Genomic DNA, 15,276 nt, shown 5'->3' on the forward strand with positions numbered 1-15,276 from the left:
TTATTTATTTGTTGTGCAGTATTCGTTTTTTATTGTCTTCAACCTGCTGAATGATTGCTCCCCTGAACAAAAGTAAATTGTATTCGTAATTGACTTGGATTCGCATATACACACTACACATATCAAACGACTGACCATACGCTCAATGCTCGGCTCCACGTATGTGCATTACTTATAGGGTTAGCACAGTCAACACCACCGCCAACACACGGGCTGTTTTCTGCAAGAATCCAAAAGGCAGCATGTGTACAACGTCCAATAGAATTGTTTACTGTTTATTGTTGTTGGCAAGCGAGCCGCAACAATGATATTCAGTACCTACCAAAAATTATCTTCATTTTGTATGATGTTTATGGCTTCCCGGTGGCAATGTTATAAACATTTTTTTCTTTCTTTCTAATGCGAGGCCCCTCGTAATGTGAGGCCCTAAGCTGTAGCTTGTTTAGTTGTAAGTAAATCTGGCCTTGCTTGGCAGGCCTCATTTGACTCCTGGGCCTGAGCTTTGCCACCCTTGTTGCAGACAGTACTGAGCTAGATAGATGAACATTTTGATTTGGTATAGGCAACATCCCAACTATTAATCTTTAAGACTGTTTTAAACACTATGTTTTCCCATGTCAGATTCACAAAGCACATGTAAAGAAGTAACCAGAAAATGGACATAGGTGTGCACTTTTGTAATATGGTGAAGCTCCAAGACACTTTTTTGCCAGCCAGATATCTCATACTCTCCTATTCCTGTTAGAGACTCAGATCTGCAGCCTTTTCTTGGTCCCTTCCCTGCAATACTTTTTCAGAATGTATGTAAGAAAATGCAGTATCAGGAGGAGGACAGTGCAGGCCTTTCTCCACTTGTGCTTTACAATAATTGCATGAAATAGTGTCATTTCTGCATAATATGTTGGGCTGTTACATGATCATCATGAACTTTGTAGGTTTATTCTTTTATTGTCTTTGAATTTTCCCATATACTGTTTTCTCTTCCTTATGGATCTTTGTAGCTACAATTTTAGTTATTTTTAATAGGTGATTATGGTTATTTTTTAGGGTATTGCTATAATTTTAAAATACTTTGTTGCTCATTTTAAGATTTTCAAGTGGAAGGGGGATAATGTGATTTCCACACCAAATGATAGAAGCATTTTGTCAAACTCTCATTCTAAGACATTTTAAAGTGGTAAAAAGAAATAGGTAATTTCCTAAACTTGTCCTTTTTACCTGTGAAGGCTGTACTAACTGTTAATGCAAATGATGTTCCCTTATGTTTTGTGATGCTAATTGGAAACGGATCACTGCAGTTTATGGGGCACTTACCCTTTCGGGTGTGCAATAAATGGCTCACTTTGAGTGATGCTTCCTCATTGATTTCCTCTTATTTTGCACCCTTTCACACTAGAAAAAATGGGCAGAAGAGCCAAAGATAAACATGGAGTTGATTTTGAAGTTGATATAATTTCTGTAAACTGTGAATTTATAACTATCGCGTGTTTGCTAGAGCAGAGGTAAACATTATATGAAATCATCTTCTTTACACCTTAATTTTCTTGGTTATATTTGTCTAAACACACTACACCATTCTTGTTTTTTCCTCAGTTCTTTTATTTGGAAGGACTTTAATTGTGCTCCTGTAATCAGTTACTTTATTGGCCTTTTGGACAGAAGGAGACACAATGGATTTTATAATAATCATATCCTATTTCCTTATCTATACACAACTACAGTCTTATTTCAGTAATTGAGGAACTGATGAATAAACCTTTATTTGAATTTCAGTATTCTTATTTTAAGTATTTTGTCATTTCAAATAATGTTCTAGATTTCTTTAAATTATTTGTTCCCACTTTATTCAACTTTATGTTTTTTAAACCTCCCCTTCTGTGGATACAACCCAGTCTGCACTAGTGTGTGAAATATTTTAGTTGCTTTTTTGTTACTTTATCACTGTTTAAAGAGGAATGGTATATCCTTGTGTGCTTCTTTATTATTATAAAGCTATCTAGCAAATTGTAAAAACAAAGAGCATGGTACTGTAGTGATGCATTTTAGTATTTACACAGTTTGATGGTCACCTCTGAATTTCCCCCCATAAGACCTCTCCCCAAAGCAGGACACTTAGTACTTTTTGACATTGCTCTGAATAATGTCCTTATTAACATTATTGGGTTTAAATAATCTAAATACTGGCTTCTAATGAAGCAAAATTATACAAATGTTTTTACTGAAAACCTTTCAGATGCTCTGCTGAGGTTACTGTCATGTTGCTCAACTTTCCAAATGCAAGTGAAATGCATGTAAAATGAAAGGTAGAATAAGTCTGTTTGATTCTACTAATTTAAGCGTAATTAGTTTCTAAATTCTCACTGTACGATAGCATGACTGTTTAATGAATCTTCTCTCATCAGTCACTTCTGCAAAGGTGTGATGTTGTTTTTACTCAGTAGGCTGTCATTTGGCTTCTTTGCACTTCAAAAAGATCTAAGGTTGCTGATTATGACTTTGCTATTTCCTGTTTTAATTGTAATATACTTAAAAGGATTCCTAGCTTTAAAACCATAAAAGTATGGTAATGAACACAAGTATAAATCCTTCAGACCTGCAAGTCTATAAAGTTTCAATATCTCTTCTCATTGTTGCTTTTTTTTATTTATTTTTAAGATTCACATAATCAAAGTCTGCATGCACTTTTCACTTCACAAAGCTCTATGGGCCAGTTCAGACATGGCCCTGGAGACTTAGCTGCATGGGGAAAGGAAATTTGGACCAGTTCATCTTCAGCTGTAGATGCCGCTCTGCAGTGGCAATTTATATGAGCATGTGTGCACCAGAAAACCTGGTTAGCTGTGACTTAGATCAGCATTTGACAGAACTGGAGTGTCCTTGAAATTGCTCCTCAGTCTAATGGTTGATCCTTGAAATTGCTTTGCAGTCTAATGGTTAATCAAGATAATATTGCCCACTCCTGGGCTATTGTGTATACTGAGTAATGCTGCAGAGTAGGGATAGCCAACATTGTGCCCTCCAGATGTTTCTGGACAATAACTCCCATCATCCCTTACTATTGGCCTTGCTGTCTGTGACTGATGGGAGCTGGGGTGTGCCCGACAGCATTTGGAGAGTGTTTACATTGATTATTTCTGCAGTAGAGCAAAATGAAAAATATTCACAAATTGAGGTGATATCAGTAAATAAAAAGGTTCCATACTCTGTTATACATTAGGAAATATGTTGTGTTAAGAAGAATATTAATCATTGTAAGTAATAATCAAGGGAACTAACATACTCAAAAGGAAAACAATAAATGATTAGGCTAAATAAGAAAGGGGAAAAATAGTGTAGAAACAGTTGAGTTACCTTCTATTACTGAAGTAAATCTGCATAAAAATGCCCATAATTCATTTCAGTATATTGGCATGCACTTGTTATTTATGGTTTGGAATACATGCTTGAGCAACACTGAACAAAATGTACCCCTTGAAGATAAGAATTGTTGTAAATGTTTGTGATGGTGAGAACAGTATGCACTAAAGAAGAATAAGTTGTTCAAAAACATTTTAATCATCAGATTGAAGTATTTTGTGTTTGTGTGGATGTGTTATCTGTAAAAATATTATTTACATACCATTTATATCTGTTATTTTTTCATAGATATTTACCGCAATAAATCCTGCGAATCACCTCTGTTTTACAGAAGAGCCTTTCTGTTCTTAGAAAGGGGTCTAATCCAGCCGAGGCCTCTGGAAATGGAAGAGGCCATTTTCAGTTATTTCCTCTCCCTGTTACAGCCCCTCCCCCATGCCACCTCCCCCATTTTTCTGGAGAGTGACCAAACATCCTGGAGCTGTTTTTTAGGATGCCACAAGGGGGAAGGGAAATATGCAATAGTTTCCTCCCTCTCTTCGCTTCATTCATAGATCTTAAGATCCAACATGCTGTATTTAGAAATGTTAAGTAATTCATTTCATAGTGCTTATTCTGTTGGAATGTGCAGTGCCAGCTTCAAAAGAGAGCTATGCTAGTGGGGCAGTATAAAAATTTAACAAATAAAATAAATAAATAAAAGCAGATCAACCTGCAAACACAGTGGTTTATGGGGGGAAGGAAGTATTTCCGGTGCCAGCTGCTTGAGGGAAGGGAGTCAGATCACCTCCTAGCAATGCAATCCAAAAATGTCTACCTAAGAGTAAGTCTCACTGAGTTCATCTGGACTTAGTTCCAGGTAAGGGGAGTAGGATTGCAGCCTAAAGCAGATATCTTTTTTAATAGCTACCCATTCACTTAGTTTTTCAGGTAATATCAGGTAATACATTTGAGAGGCAAGTCCAAACTTTAGAGGTGTCTTGGCAGCAACCACAAAGGTTAAATGAGGCTTTTGTTTGCAGAGGCAAAACCTCAGCTGAGGGTGAAAAAAAGAGTAGAAAGTAAATCTTAAAAAGATCTAAAGTTTGATATATATGTATATGTTTGGTTTTTCACCTGTACTGCACCTTTTTTTTGTCAAAGTGAGGCCCTGTTTCTTTTATTCCACAAGGGCTGCAAGTATAAAGAAAGCAGCATTTTCCAAACATTTTGATACCTGAGGCAGAACTTCTCCCTCTCATCCCACTTCAATTTTAAAATTGAAGGCCCCGTTCTGTCTTTGAATCTAAAAGTGTAAGAGTAAGAATTGGCCACCCTCCTAAGCCTCCCTACTCCTGGTGCTTCTTAAGTGGATGGAAGGAAGCCCAAAACAGTGACATGGAGTGGCAAAAAAGAAAAAAAAAGCTGCTTCCTCTGTGGGCTAAGCATTTAAGATTTGCAGGAGCTTCAGTTTAATTATCATAGCACATTAGTCTCCTGGTGTACTATTTTGAATTTACTGAGGTAACACTCTTTTTGTTTTTTTAATTGCATTTGTGCACAATGTCTCTAGGCAGCTTACAGTTAAAACAAAACATGGAATACCACAATTACAGTTTTTAAAATGCATATGTTAAGCACCACAAAACGCAAACCAACCACAAAACCCCTCTGTTAAGTCTAGAAACACAGGAAATAACAACCACAATAAACCATATTAACCACCTGAGAAAAGATGTTAAAACACTTGCTACTGTAAATACTATCAAACTACAGGAAAACTGCTAAAAAGCCTGAGGGGGAAAAAACCAAAAGTCTTTGCCTGGCACCAAAAGAATTGTGATGTGAGTGCCAGGCGAGTTTCCCTGGGGAGAGCACTCTAGGTTTTGCAAGTCTTCATTTTTTTTTAACAAATAGCATGCACATGGGTATATAGAAATTAATTAAAGCAAATCAAATGCATTAAAAGGGTCCTCTAACAGGTTGGAATATTTTTCTTCAAGATGGATTCTTTGTTGTCCCCCCCTTTAATAATTTATCTTGATCATCTCTCTCTCTTTTGCAGGTTTGGGGAAATTTGACATAATAAATAGGGAAGAGACACTTTATTTGGCCAACAAGTAATGACTAATTTCGGTATCTGGAAGTCTTGAACTATACAGATCCTGAATGGACTGTTCCTTCAGGTAAGATCCCTCCTATTTTGGAAGATTATCTGAGATTTCTTCACTCCAAAAGAATGTCACTACTGTAAGAGGTATTTTGGAGAATACAAGTGCTTTTAAAATCTGTGTTGCTAATGTGTAGTGAAAGTTGAGTTTTGTTTTTTTCCTTTAACAATTGCTGCAGCTGGATCTAAGAGTCTTTTGGGCTGATATAACTTTGTTTTAAAGACATTAATAATCACACTTTTGATGTAAACTAGCAAGGTAAAATATGTTGGTGGCTGTGATTCACACTGTAGACATGACAGTGCTTCATTTAGTTTTCTTTCATGTATCTCCCCCATCCTTCAAGGCCCAGACACTAACCCTCCAGGGGACCAGTCTTTCTGGGAGAGAAGTGGGAAATCGAAGGAGGGTACTTAACTCTTCCTTTGCCTGCTGCTTTCCCCTCAGCTCAGATGGAAAGTAAACCTTTGTCTAAAGATGCATGCTTTGTCCACACAGGGCTTGCCGAAGGCAGTTAGGTGCCTGAGGTGGTCCAGAAAATGATGCTTTTGCCCTACTCCAGTCAAAGTATATAGTACCCAAGACTGATCCAGGTTTTTTTCTTTTCCACCTGAGGTAAAAAATCCCACAAATGCCTCACCCCCTCCTGGAAGTAAAAATACAGTAATACAGTTCAATCCTATATGTGTCTTTTCAGTAGCCAACTTCATGAAGTTCAGAGAGATTTACTCCCAGGTAAATGTGCATAGGATTGCAACCTTAATAACTAAAAATCTTCTGTCCTTTCATGATACCCAGAATCAGTTGCCTCACTCTGCCTAGTGGTAGAGCTGTTTCCATAAGCCCAACCATTCTGTGCTGAGCAAAGTGGAAAATAAAAATAAGGTAGAATGGTAGTCCTCTCTCTTGCAGTTTACCACCCATTTTACCAGACAGAAGTTCTAAATCCCTACAGAGATGAGGAACCTGTGGCCCCGCAGATATTGTTCGACTCACAATTCCCATTAGCCCTTGCCAGCATGGCCTGTGCTAAACGATGATGGGAATTGTAGTCCAACTTCTGGAGGGCCACAGGTTGTCCATCCTTTGTGCACTATGGGCTCATTACAGGAAGTGCAGCTGAGAGGTACTATTTATTTTAAAAAAAAATTAATCATAGTCTTAAATAATGTGACTTAGGTTCTTAAGATCTGTGGAGGAAACCTTAGTTTTAATTAGAACATCTCTGCTTTGCAATTTGCTTTTGTTTCTGGTTGACTTTTAGTGCACAGGTTATGTGTAGGAAGATACACCAAGACAAAACAGAGGTATCTGTTGCTTGGAACTTGCATATCTTTCCATTGTGTAGCTTCTGCCACTGTGCTGACTCCACAGTTTCCCATGATCCTCTGCATGGACTGCCATGAATTTTGCATGGGATCAGAATGAGTGCCATGTGGCTGGTGTGATTCTGATGCTAAATCATTATATATATATAAAAGACAGTTTTGAAAGCAATGAACAGAACTTCACTCAAGCTTGCTCTGGATCCCTATAAGGATTCCGTTAATCACCTAAAAATATATATGAATGTAATTGTGATTAACAAAACAGAGGTTTTTATTGTATTAACAAAACGTTTCAGCTTCCACCTTCATCAGCTGCTAACATACAAATGCTGTTACCAAGGTGGCAGTTATAGAGCTTTGAGGATGGAATGCTCAGAGGGGCTTCATTTGCAGAAGCTAAGTAGTGGTGGTATTGTCCTCTAGATTCAAGACATATATTATATTATTATATATATATATAATTTGATTTATATCCCGCCCTTCCTCCCAGCAGGAGCCCAGGGTGGCAATGTATGCCTATTCTGCAACCAGATCCACTTATAATTGCTTATGTTAGCAATTCTATATTATATAATACCAGTTCAATGTTAATACAGCCATTGGGTTCTGTTCAACATTAGTTGGACTCAAGAGCAGAAATTAATGTAGGTCCATTCATTTCAAATGGGTCTCCGCTAAGTAGGATTCATTCAGTATAGTCTGTAATTTTTAAAAAAATGACCATGACATTAGAATGTGTTTGGTAGTGAGAAACAAGTGTGCCATTCATTTGGGAAGAATGGACATTCAAAAGTTTGGGTCTGTGTTCAAATATGTTTTCATTGAGTAATCAACTCAGTTTTAAGTTGCTAATATTAATTGTTGCTTTGTAAGGTTATGCAAGTTTATATATTATTATTAGCTATTGCATCACCACATATGATCAAAAGTACACTAAGATTTTAGAAATAAATCCGTATAGTCTTTGATCATGTGATTTGAAAAATACACCCATGCTTTCTGTAGACTGAAGAAGCATACACTAAGAGAAAAACCAAGTGTTAAATGCATGACATTTGTGTGTTGTGAGTGTTTTACAGTAAAAGCAGCTTCCCTCCCCAGGCAAATAGCATCTTTTGAGGGGGTCAGAGCAGGGAAGGATAAACCCTCTTCCACCTGTAGTCCTGATCTGCCTCTACCTACAGCTGCCATTTAACACATGCACACAAACACATACACAGAGAGTTTGTCCCAAAGCATTTCCTTGCAATTTACCTTAGTTAGACACCAAGTTCTGATAATGTTGAAAGATCTAGACCAGAGATCGCAGATAAAAGAGCTCTAGCCCTCCAGATATATGTTGGACTACAACTCCTGTAAGCCACAACCAGCATGGCCAATGATCAGGAATAATGGAGGTTGTACTCCAGCAACGAGTGGGTGGGGTGCAGATTCCCCACCCCAGTCTAGATCATGTGGAAAGATCTCATACCATTGCTCCCTCTATTCTGGCTTTGACCCAATTCTCAGGTGGAGTGATGCTAGTGTTGGAAGGAGCCACATCACAAAGTCATCTCATACGACCTAGGTTTTCCATCATTACCAGAGCAGTGCAGGAGATGCATAGACAGATACTGAAGCTGTTTTGGGGCTGCTAAGGTAACACCAGAAGAGACATCAAGTGGGCAGTATGATTGTTCCATGGCCTTTACTTTGGAGCCATGATGCAACATGTATCATCACATAAATAAGCTGCAACATTTAATAATATGATTGTTTTTAATGAAACTGTTGCCAAAGTATACCACCCTGAATCCTGGCAAACTGTTTCTTTAATTAACGTCTTTAAAATGTCTCCTTGAATGATTAGGGATAGGTTGAGCAGCAGAACCAAGACCTCTTAATGATTGTGAAGTAAATATGCAAGGTCATGTGGGAAGGAGTGCACTGTCTGTTCTGCTCACTCTCCAATTCATAGAGGGTAGCCTTGTAAAGAGGAGAATGTCTTGTATTCGTGGAGGTTTCCTGGATATTTTGGAAACCTGGAATATCAGTTAGAGGGTGACTGGAATGGGGCGGGAGGAGCTAGTTCCCTCATCCCTATGGGCTCCCCCTCTTGTGTTTACTTAAAGAATACCTGAAGAGGGCTCTGGTTGCTATCCTATATTGCCATAGTATTGGGAGTAAGGCCAATCATAATTCCTAAAGAGAATTGCGGGCTGATATGGCACAATTCAAAGAGTGCCGGTCACATCAGCAGAAGCAGTGCATGAGTCTAGGCTCTTGCCCTGTGTGGAGTGTAGCTGGCTGAACACTTCATAGACATACATGATCCCTGGAGTGCACTCTTGGTTTTCTGTACTCTAAACCTGCCTAGGGAAAGCACAGCACTTTAACCAGACCTTGAAAGAAACTGAACATTTTTGGGGAGAATTGATTTTTTTTTAAAAAAAGTGGTAGATAAAGTGCTTAATCTTCTTTTTATGGGGTTTCATTGGCCTGCTTTTTCTAGTTCTGGGAGAAGGCTAATCTGCAGAACATTCAACAGCAGACAGGGCAAACAAATACTTTTATGATGCAAGCCCAGAACTAAATAGCCAAGGTTATAGCAGTACAGATAAACTTGAAAAGTTCACGTAGTTCTCATATCTTGCATGGGACTGCTTTTTTTGGCAGTCTCAACAAAACAGTATACAGGATGGCATAACCTCTTGCTGCTGTTCCCAGGCATGCTGGTACAGCTCTCTAAAGGTTTCAGTCTACCTTCCTTTGCAAGCAGGTCACTGAGAAAAGTGAAATGTTCTTTTTTCTCTCTCTACTAGCAGCCTTTGTTGTGCTCTGATTTTGATGGTTTGATTCAGGAAATAAGAATTAATGTAAAAGAAAAGTTGACACAAGTTCTGTTTTTTATGTTTGCACATGTCCAAAAGAACAAAGGGTACATAGAAGCATGCCTTCATTCATATTTATATTGCTGGAGCTATCTTGTCCATTTGCATATGCATCATGGATGTCATCCTGATTGAACATGCATATAGCCCCTTACCAGTCATCATGTGCAGAATCAGCCATGCTTTATAGTAGTGGTTCCCAACCTTTATGAGTACGGGACCCCCTTTGGAAGCTCAAAAAAATGTCATTTATTTATTTATTTTATTATTTGATTTATATCCGGCCTTTCCTCCCAGCAGGAGCCCAGGGTGGCATGATGCTCTCCTGCTATTTTAGTCTCTGTTAATTGGAAAAAATGGTACGTGGCAAAAATCACATCTCGGAATACCCTTTTCTGTAAAAAATTTCCCTGCAGACGGGGGTGTTGATTTCTCGTCTTAATGCAAAGGTCCAATCAAATTGGTATCTCCCTCCCCCCCAACACACCCACAGTCTGAAGATGTACAGTCCTGTCTCCCAACACCAGTGGGTTACAGTGTTGGACTAAGATCCAGGTTCAAATCCCCACCCAACCATGAAGCCCACTGGGTGACCTTGGACCAGACACGGTCTCTCAGCCTGACCTATCTCTGTAGTAATAATGAAATAAATAAATATATTTCTGCTGCAGTGCCAAGACCCCAGCCTCAGCCAACCTGCTGAGCTTTAAAAAAAAAAAAAGTAATCAAGAAGCAGTAATGTGGTGATGGAGATGCTACTGCAGACAACAGGGTAGATAGACTGAGGAGGGATTAGTGCTCTTAGGCCTTGGGATGATCATCAGAACTGATGACTTGGTTAGCGTGCACTTGGGTAATGAGAGTGGAGCAGAAGACAGGTCAGCGCATGCACACACCCAGACACACCTATCCCTCCTGCAAGCATGTATGTGGGCACATGGGAGGGGGGAAGCCCTCAATTACTGTACCATCTTGGAGAGAGGGATTGGGAGGGCAAGTGTAAGTGGAAGAAAGGGGGATGCTTAGTGCTGAGCTTCCTAACTGCTCCTTGGCTCCGTCTGGGCTGAAGGTGAGAACTGGGTAGCCTTGCAAATAAGAATTTTTCTAAGGAGGTGGCAGCGAAACAGGAGCCAAGAAAGGCAGACAGGTTGGCTGCCAGGAATGAAGGGGGTAAGCGGCCTTTCCTTGCAGCTTTGCTTCTTTTTGCTTCACAAAAATCCCTCTCCTCTCGTTCTAAGCAAGGGTGTCAGCAGCAGTAGCAGTGCAAGGAGATGGGAGTCAATGATAGTAATCCCCTCTTCTTCTTGGTAGTTCCACCCTTAGCCTCCTTCAGCATCTGCCATATGTTTTATAGGCAAACACCTGCCCTTGGCATGCCTGAAAGATGCTCTGCCACAGCAAAAGGCCTCCCCTCTCTTTTGGAGCAAGGGGGAGGTGTCATCTGCAGCTGGAGTGGGGAGCAGACAGCGTCCAGGGAGTGAAGACTTTTTTTTTTTTTAAAAAAAATCATTTCTTTACTGTTCATGGCTCCCCTGGATTACTTTGGGGAGGCCCTGGGGGTCATGGCTCCCAGGTTGGGAGCCACTGCTTTATAGCATTAAAGTATTACAGCATATTTTTATTTGTTTTAAATATTTATCTGCTGCCCTTCCATCAGTCAGCTCACATTTTGTTGGGCTGCCTTTTTTAGTGCTGGAATAAGGCTAACCCACAGAACATTCAACAGCAGTTAGGGCAAGCAAGAACATATTTGAACTAGTGTCATAGCACAGCCACAATGCAGAACTAATAATGAAAAATAATAATACCATCTATTTGTCTCTATTTGTCTCTGAAATTCTCTGAGTGGAGACCAGATTGGGTTTAGAATTCCACACTCAGGGTGCCTCTTTGAGAAGCACATGCACTTTGGACAGTACATCAGAGCCACTGGTAACCATCAAGATGGTACAGATAGGAGAAGGCAGTCCTTGAGAGATCCTGGTCCAGACCATATAGGTCTTAAAAGAATTTTTAATTGGATCTGGAAAAAACTGGGAGCCAATAAAGGTTGAACTTAAATGCCCTATGACAAGCACTAATTAAAATTCTCCAGTCAAATGGCAAATGCATTTTCAGCCTGTTGAAATTTCCAAACACTTTTCAAAGACAATCACAGGTAGGGTTAATTGCAGTGGTGTAACCTGAATGTTACTAAGACATGAATGAGATGAACCACATTAATTTTCTGTAAGAAAGGATTAGCTGGCATTCTAGCTAAAACTGATAAAGAATGACTCCTGGACATGGGCATCATCTAAGCATTCTGGAGCATACCTAAAGTACGAAACAATTGTTGTGAGAGATTAAAGTCCCTCAACCATAAATAGCTCCTTTCTCACTTGGATTAAGCTTCAGTTTATTCATTTTCAACTAGTTCATCACTGATTCCATCCAGACATTGGTTCAGGTGGTCGATGGCCAGCCTAGAACTAAGTAGGAAGAATAAAGCTAAATGCTGAATTACTAAAATGCCTAGATTCGATCTTGGCCATGCCATTTAACATCAACAAGACATGCAATCACTGGGTGGGATTGTCAATGGATTTGGAGTACCCTATCCACTTTCTCCACATAATGCATAATCTTACACACCTATATCAGGTCACCACTTGTTTGCCTTTTCTCTGAGCTAAAAGTCCAAGTGTTGTATAGCCTTTTCTCATAGAGGAGTTGCTTCAGTCCCTCTCCTGATGATTCCTAACATGGAATTCATATTTTTCTCAGCTGCCACAGACTGGGTCAGGTCAACATCTTCATCAAGCTGTCCACCATGACCCCAATGTCTCTTGTTTCTGGTCAGTCACTGCCAACCCTATTAGCTTATATGTGAAATTAAGATTTTTTTTGTCTCAGTGTGCATTGCTTTAAACTTGTTTATATTGAATCACTTGTGCTATTTTTCTGCCTATTCGCCCAGTTTAGAGAGATCCTTTTGGAGCTGCTTTCAACCCCTTTTTGTTTGAACCACCCTGAACAATTTGGGTATCTTCCCCAAACTTGGGTACTTCACTGCTTACCCCAACTCTAGATAATGTTTGAACAAGTTAAAAAACAGAGTCTAAGGAAGATTTTTTTACAAGAACTCTCTCATCACGGTCTTCTTTAAGTGTACCTACAAAGAATTCACACCCAAGAAGATCAAGTTGAATAGTCTGATCCTATGCAGATTTCACATAAACAGCTGCAGCACTGGGGGACTGGAGGAGACCTGCCCTGGGAGTGAGCACCTCAGCATTTGGATGTTTGCTTGCTCACTACTCTGGGTTGCTGTCTCTTGAGACAACTGAGGTTTCTAGTAAGTTCCGCAAGGACTGGGGGGCCCTGCCTGACCCTGATTCCAGAGAGAGGCTGCTGTCAGTCTTGCAGCCTCTTGCATTAGCTCCGGGCTGGGTCAGGGGGCATAAAAGCCCAGCTGTCTTGGGTGGTGGCTCTGCCACCAATGGGTCACCTCTTGGGGAATCCAGAAGATGAGCGTGCTACCCCCTGCTATTTTTTAAAAACCAATCTACAGGAGATTGGTAGTGGTGAGGGCATATGGCACATGTGTAGTTCCTGTGCAGGGTGAAAGCCTGTGCAGTGAACTGAACAATGGGAGAAAGTCACCAAATGCCTTCAGAATGAGATTCTATAACTGGCAGAAGGTTGCCGCACCCTGGGTGTGAGATTTGGGGGGGGGGTAAATGTGCCCTGTGTAAAAGTTATTGAGTGGGTCTGACTGTTTCCAATTCTCTCACAGGCCTATTGGGATAACTGGTTCAGGTAGGTTTTGTTGGTGGGCTCTTGTTGTGTCCATATCAGGTGTTCCACCCTCCCACTCCTCTCATGGATGGGTTCCTTGTTGCTCATCTGCTGTGCCCACTGGCCTGTGTGTGCTGTTGTCTAACACCAGATCAGTACACAATAAGACCACACTCATCTGATCTGATCATGGATGGAGGTGTGCATTACCAAGACCTGGGTAGGTGAGCTGGGAGGAGTTGATGTGACCCAGCTTTGCCCACCTTGATACTCAGTGCAACACCAGCACAGGCTGCAGGAATGGGGGGGGGAGGTGTTGCTATGGTCCACAGAACTTCTGTCTGTGTCACAGGAAACCACTCTGTCTTGGAGCTGGCTGTGAGGGCTGCACCTGGTGTCAGACCAAGGAGACAGTAAACCAGGGTCATTGCTGGTGTACTGCCCACCCTGCTGTTTGGCAGCTTCTCTGACCGAGCTGGCAGAGGCTGTGGTATTGGAGGAGTCCAGAACAATAGTCCTGGGTGATTTCAGTGTCCATGCTGAGGCTGCCTCTAGTGTTCCTGCTCAGGACTTTATGGCCTCCATGATGGCCAAGGGACTGTCTCAAGTTGCCACTGGCCCGACACATAGGACAGGGCACATCCTCTACTTGGTTTTTGCTTCAGATGGAGGAAGGGGTGGTCTGGAGATGGGAGGTGATGGATGTCACCCCAGTGTCATGGTCAGACCCCTTCCTGGTGACTTATGGCTCAGATTTTCCTTTGCAGAGGTGGTGGACAGATTAAGATGGTCTGCTCTGGAGAGTAATGGAATCCACTATATTTTTGAATACCCTTGGAGAGTTCCCAGTAGATAGAGCAGGTGACCCTGTTGAAGCCCTTGTCATGCTGTGGAACAGAGAGGTGCGTCGATCTTTTGACATGGTTGCCCCTGAGCACCCTCTCTGGCGCTGTGGAGTCCAGTTTGCACCAGTGAACTTAGTGCAATAAAACAGGCTGGACAATGACTAGGGCGTAAGTGGAGAAAGATGTGCTGTGAAGCTGATTGGGTACAAGTAAAACATCATAACCGTGCCTACTGTGTGGTGGTGACAGCAGCGAAGAAGGCCCACTTCTCTGCTACCATCGCATCCTCAAATAGCTATCCAGTGAAACTTTTCCATATTGACATCAGCTCCAGGAAATGGAGTTTTACACTCTTCAGTGTTACACACTGTGAATTGTTTGCAAGGCACTTTGAGGGTAAAGTTGCTTGTCTCTGTAGCAATCTTGATGCCCCATCCACATCTACGGTAATCCCCAGTGAGGTGTCCAGTACAACGTCTGCTGCAACTTCTTGGGAATGGTTTCAGTTGATGAGGCCTGATGACATGGACAATATGCTTGCGACGATGTGGCCAGCAACGTGTCCTCTTGACCCTTGCCCTTCTTGGCTTGTGAAAGCTTGCCAGGGGGATTTGACCGAGTGGATCCAGGGTGTGGTCAATGCGTTACTGAATGAGGGAGCGGTTCCAGCCACCCTGAAATAGGCCGTGATCTGACTGCCCCTGAAAAAGCCCACCCTGGACCCATTGGTTAGTAACAACTACCACCCAGTCGCAAATAGTCCCCCTTTTAGGGAAGGTGATTGAGAAGGTTGTGGCACAGCAATTGCCGGTACTCTTGAATGAAACAGATTATCTTGACCCATTTCAGTCTGGGTTCAGGCCTGGTTGTGGGACTGAATTGGCCTTGATCACCCTGATGGATGACCTGTACTAGGAGAAGGACAGGGGCAATGTGACTCTGTTAT

General features: G+C 41.2%; 1 protein-coding gene across 12 annotated transcripts in view; it reads left to right on the plus strand.

The window, feature by feature from the left end:
• The window catches only part of GREB1L (GREB1 like retinoic acid receptor coactivator), a 300,655-nt gene that overhangs the window by 63,953 nt on the left and 221,426 nt on the right, over positions 1-15,276 (plus strand). For 10 of the 12 annotated variants that reach the window (XM_061596502.1, XM_061596493.1, XM_061596580.1 and 7 more), the window contains one exon: positions 5,402-5,522. The gene's annotated coding sequence lies outside the window, so the exon portion shown is untranslated. Of the gene's footprint in view, positions 1-4,122; positions 4,217-5,401; positions 5,523-15,276 lie in introns of those variants that run through there. The other 2 variants (XM_061596526.1, XM_061596518.1) reach the window with 2 other exon arrangements.

Source organism: Rhineura floridana, chromosome 1, assembly GCF_030035675.1.
Source record: "Rhineura floridana isolate rRhiFlo1 chromosome 1, rRhiFlo1.hap2, whole genome shotgun sequence".
Taxonomy (NCBI): Eukaryota; Metazoa; Chordata; class Lepidosauria; order Squamata; family Rhineuridae; genus Rhineura; species Rhineura floridana.